Source organism: Oncorhynchus mykiss, chromosome 8 (genome assembly GCF_013265735.2).
Source record: "Oncorhynchus mykiss isolate Arlee chromosome 8, USDA_OmykA_1.1, whole genome shotgun sequence".
NCBI classification, from domain to species: Eukaryota; Metazoa; Chordata; class Actinopteri; order Salmoniformes; family Salmonidae; genus Oncorhynchus; species Oncorhynchus mykiss.
Window position 1 is genome coordinate 27,309,841 of NC_048572.1, and position 6,000 is coordinate 27,315,840.

Below are 6,000 nucleotides of genomic sequence, written 5' to 3' on the forward strand. Positions count from 1 at the left end.
TATGGGGAGGAAATTAGGAAACTCTAGCAATTATTGTAGGATTAGATGCAATATATATACCACATATGCATTTAAATGTGTGAAAGCAACAGCAAACATATCAACAAGAATACAAATCGCTCTCCACTGGCAGGAGTTTTGAGAGCGCAAGTGGAGAACTGCGACTATGTCCACAGTAATAAATGCAAGCTTCATAAGTATATTATATATTTCAAGCAATTTTGACATACCAAAAGACCAGTAGGTTTATGCTAGTAGACTTAATTGTTTCTTGATGCCCTGTAGCTGGTGAGCTTGCACAGTAAATAGTTAATCTTCTTGATCACCAAACTATTTTTGGAGCTGCATATTTACTTATTATGGCAATCCTCTCTCCTTACAATTGAATGTTTTCTGCACCTGATCCTATAGATGTACAGCAAATCAGCAATCTGTTTGCTAGCTCACCTGACCTGTGTTGACTGACAGTTTGCTGTTCCAATCAGAGAGCCAAGTGTGCGTTTTACTATCCAATCTGTTGCACGTATTTTTGCAAGGGCGATGCTGCGGCTACTGTCTCTGGCTTCATGGAGAGTAATCCACAAAGACTCTTTGCCACAAAATTTGTGACAAAACGTTACAAAACATGACCAGATAATTTTTTTATCATCAGTTTCAAGTCTTGAGGTTCCAAGTCCAAGTCAAGTCTCAAGTTATTTTATTTTCTATCAAGTCAAGTCTCAAGTCATCAAATTTGTGACTCGAGTCAGACTCAAGTCGAAGACATGTGACTCGAGTCTACAACTCAACACAACTCAATCTTGCAACTGAGCAGAAGGCAGCCCTTTGTACGAGCTACTTCATTGTGTGCCTGGCTGCGATAATCATTTCAGAATTACGGCTCCTCGCTTCTTTCTTCTTGTCCAATTTCGGTAATTGCTCAAAACCAGGAACGACAGCTCCATCCAGGTGCATCTAAAGCTACTGTCCTATTACAGCGGTAATGTACAGTGGTAAATTTGTTACACTCTGCCTAGGCTCATAGAGAGGGGCACTGCAGGCAGCCAAGGTACATGGTTCAATGCGCTGGGAAGACTTGATTGAGCTTTCACTTACAGTATAGGCCCATCTTCTCTAGAGAAGCCATGGCCCAGATTTGATTTGTGAAGTTTGAAAGGCAATTTGTGCTCACCTTTTACCTGTTCCTGATCATGTCAGACTTGTTCTCAAAATTTTGCCTTTGGATGATGATGGAAACAAAATGTCTGAAGCTGTGGGTGGATGACGATGATTGACTGGTAACTCAAATTAAAAAGCATAATGTGTTCTTTCCCACTTTGGTTTTTGTGTGAGGGAACAGAGACTGGCGGAAAGTCATGCATAGGAGTTATATGAAATAAGGAGGGGTGAGTGCTGTCCAGGTCAAAGGAGGAATGGTTCACCAATGTACAAAGTACAGTAAATGAGCTTTTTCACTTACCTATAGGCTGTTGTTGATCGATCAAGAGTTTTTAAGTGCATATTCAGGTTAGTACTTTCAGATTGATAATCCTAAATTCCCTATTCGATCTTTGCTTGCCCCTTGATCTGAGTTGGAAAACTATTTACAATGGATTTTAAATAATGTTAATTTAGGTGCGATTAAATATTATTATATAAATTATTGAATAAGTCTTTGTTATAAGTTAATCGTAATAAATTCATTGTTACTCCTGGGAAACCAGGTGTGTGCACTTCCTGGGCAATATATAGTAGCGACCAACACCTAGCATCCTAATCAAGAGGTTCAGATCTCTTGGCGCAACGGCTAAGATGTTGGGTTACCAGGGCCCCGGTTCAAGAAACTGTTGAGGCTACCCCTGCATTTGCTGCAATTTATATTGTTTGCTGCCTCAGCTATGTTCATCAAACCAATTCCTCCCACCTTTTAATTCACAAGGAAAGTTGTCAACACAATTCTACATCTTGGGAACCCCCCACACGTGCCAGGTCAACAAAATAGCAAAAACAACTTCCCTCTCTCACTTCTACAAAGTTATCCCACATGATGCTTGCCCTTCTCGTGCCCCAGAGGTCAGCTTGAGCTATTGACCTTGACTTGACCTTGCCACCCTGGGGTCACACAGTTTTGATTCCTTGTTCTGTGCTTCTCCGCTCTACCCATACCAGGGCACAGGGTATTGTGCCATTCATGGGGGCTGCGTTTGGGGGCTGAATTCTGAGATGGGGGCATCTCTGGTGTTCCTCTTCTTGGTGGGTCCATCTCTCCCCGGGACCTAGGACTTCTCCTTTCTTTCTGCCAGCTGTTTCCGCTTTGAGGACACTTGTGATAGCGAGAGGGGGGAGAAAAGGGAGTCAGAGAGAGAAAGTGTTTATGGTTATGGAGACGTGTACTAAGGACACGTGTGCGTGTGTGTGTGTGTGCGTGTGTGTGTGTGTGTGTGTGCGTGCGTGTGTGTGTGTGTGTGTGTGTGTGTGTGTGTGTGTGTGTGTGTGTGTGTGTGGGTGTGTGTGTGTGTGTGTGTGTGTGTGTGTGTGTGTGTGCGTGCGTGCATGTGAGACAGAGACAGAGATACATTTATCGGAAAAGGGAGACAGAGAAAGATAAATATGGTGGTTATTATAGGAGTGGGTACTTAGAACAGAGAGAGTTGGATTTATGATGGGGCTTATGAGTTATAAATATGCTAAATTACGTACAGTCAGGTCCAAAATTATTGCCACCCTTGATAAAGACGAGCAAAATAGATAAATACTGAGCTATGCTCAATTGAATTAAATATATATATATATATATGTTATACTAACACAATTGCTCAGAGAAATACATTTTGTAAACTCAAAAAGATAAGGGTCAAAGTTATTGACTCCCCTGTTTTCAATACACCCCCCCTTGTGAAAATAACGGCACTGAGCCAGGCATTGGGCTTGGATTGGAATCAGTACTATGGTCAGATGACTTAATGACTCGAAAATAGAGCTCTTTGGCCAATCAGACCAGAGGAAGGTTTGGTGTCGTAATTAAGAAGCAGATGCAGAAAAGTCAAATATAGTGGTGGATCTTTGATTTTATGGGTCTGTTTGCTTCCACTGGTCCTGGGGCCTTTAAGGTCAACGGGATCACGAACTCTACCAAGCTAAAAACCTCGTTGCCTATTTCAGGAGCCTGAAACGTGGCTGCAAGTAGATTTTCCAGCAAGACAATAACCCTAAGCACAAATCAAAATCCACAAATAAATGGTTTATTGACCACAAAATAAACATTTTGCAATGACCATCTCAGTCTCCAGAACCCATTTAAAACCTTTGGTTTGAATTGAAGAGGCGATGGATATCAAGGATCTGGAACAATTCTGTATGGGGGAATGGTCCAAGATCTTTCCCAATGTGTTCTCCAATCTCATAAAACATTTTAGAAAATGGCTCAATGTCATTATCCTTCCAAGGGGAGGAGTATTGAAAAAAGGGGTGCCAATAATTTTGACCCCTATCTTTTTTGGATTTGTTTTATTACTTTATCTGAGCAGTTATATTAGTATAAAATAATATGATTTTCCCTTTTTTTTTTTTTGCATACAAATTTGCTCACCTTAATCAAGGGTGCCAATAATTTTGGCCCCAAAAATATACACGCAACATGCAACAATTTCAAAGATTTGACTGTATGTATACAGTATATGTATATATACAGTCAAAAGTTTGGACACGCCTACTCATTCAAGTGTTTTTCTTTACTTTTACTTTAGTGAAGACATCAAAACTATGAAATAACACATGTGGAATCATGTATTAACCAAAAAAGTGTTAAACAAATCTCCATCACTGTCCTTCTTGGTCAAATAGCCCTTACACAGTCTGGAGGTGTGTTGGGTTATTGTCCTGTTGAAAAACAAATGACAGTCCTACTAAGCACAAACCAGATGGGATGTCATATCGTTGCAGAATACTGTGAAAGCCATGCTGGTTAAGTGTGCCTAAAATTCTAAATAAATCACTGACAGTGTCACCAACAAAGCACCCCCACACCATAACACCTCCTCCTCCATGCTTTACGGTGGGAACCACACATGCGGAGATCATCCGTTCACCTACTCTGCATCTCACAAAGACACGGCTGTTGGAACCAAAAATCTCACATTTGGACATCAGACCAAAGGACAGATTTCCATGAGTCTAATGTCCATTGCTCATGTTTTTTGGCCCAAGCAAGTCTCTTCTTCTGATTGGTGTCCTTTAGTGGTGGTTTCTTTGTAGAAATTCGACCATGAAGGCCTGATTTACAGTCTCCTCTGAACAGTTGATGTTGAGATGTGTCTGTTACTAACTCTGTGAATCATTTATTTGGGCTGTAATCTAGACCTTAGTGCTGCTTTTGATACCATCGATCACCACATTCTTTTGGAGAGATTGGAAACCCAAATTGGTCTACACGGACAAGTTCTGGCCTGGTTTAGATCTTATCTGTCGGAAAGATATCAGTTTGTCTCTGTGAATGGTTTGTCCTCTGACAAATCAACTGTAAATTTCGGTGTTCCTCAAGGTTCCGTTTTAGGACCACTATTGTTTTCACTATATATTTTACCTCTTGGGATGACATTTGAAAACATAATGTTAACTTTCACTGCTATGCGGTTGACACACAGCTGTACATTTCAATGAAACATGGTGAAGCCCCAAAATTGCCCTTGCTAGAAGCATGTTTTTTTTTTTTCTTTTTTTGAATTTTACCCCTTTTTCTCCCCAATTTCGTGGTATCCAATTGTTGTAGTAGCTACTATCTTGTCTCATTGCTACAACTCCCGTACGGGCTCGGGAGAGACGAAGGCTGAATGTCATGCGTCCTCCGATACACAACCCAACCAGCCGTACTGAGAAGCATGTGTTTCAGACATAAGGAAGTGGATGGCTGCAAACTTTCTGTCACGGTTTTCTTTATCTGAAGGAGAGTCGGACCAAAATGTGGCGTGTAGATTACGATTCATGTTTAATGAAAAAACACACTAAACACAAACACTACCAAAACAATAAACGTAATGAACGTAACGAAAACCGAAACAGCCTATACTTATGTAAACTAACACAGAACAAGGACATCAGGACACTAAGAACAATCACCCACAAAACCCAACACCAAACAGGCTACCTAGATATGGTTCCCAATCAGAGACAATGACTAACACCTGCCTCTGATTGAGAACAATATCAGGCCAGACATAGAAATAGACAAACTAGACAATGAAACATAGAATGCCCATCCAGCTCACAACCTGACCAACCAAAACATAGAAATATACAAAGTAAACTATGGTCCGGGTGTGACAGTACCCCCCCCCCCCCCCCCCCCCCCCCCCAAGGTGCGGACTCCGGCCGCAAAACCTGAACCTATAGGGGAGGGTCTGGGTGGGCATCTGTCCGCGGTGGTGGCTCTGGTGCTGGACGTGGCCCCCACTTCACCGTAGTCTTCCCCCACCTTGTCCTCTTCCGTGGCCTCCTCACCATGGCAACTATTCTCAATGGACAGAGGGGCGGCAGCTCGGGACCGAGGGGCGGCAGCTCGGGACAGAGGGGCGGCAGCTCAGGACAGAGGGGCGGAAGCTCGGGACAGAGGGGCGGAAGCTCGGGACAGAGGGGCAGCTGCTCGGGACAGAGGGGCGGCTGCTCCTGGCTGACTGGCGGCCCCTGGCTGACTGGCGGCCCCTGGCTGACTGGCGGCCCCCTGGCTGACTGGCAGATCTGGAAGAGTCTGGTTGACTGGCAGATCTGGAAGAGTCTGGTTGACTGGCAGATCTGGAAGAGTCTGGTTGACTGGCAGATCTGGAAGAGTCTGGCTGACTGGCAGATCTGGAAGAGTCTGGCTGACTGGCAGATCTGGAAGAGTCTGGCTGACTGGCAGATCTGGAAGAGTCTGGCTGACTGGCAGATCTGGAAGAGTCTGGCTGACTGGCAGTTCTGGCTGCTCCATGCTGACTGGCTGCTCTGGCTGCTCCATGCTGACTGGCTGCTCCATGCTGACTGGCAGCT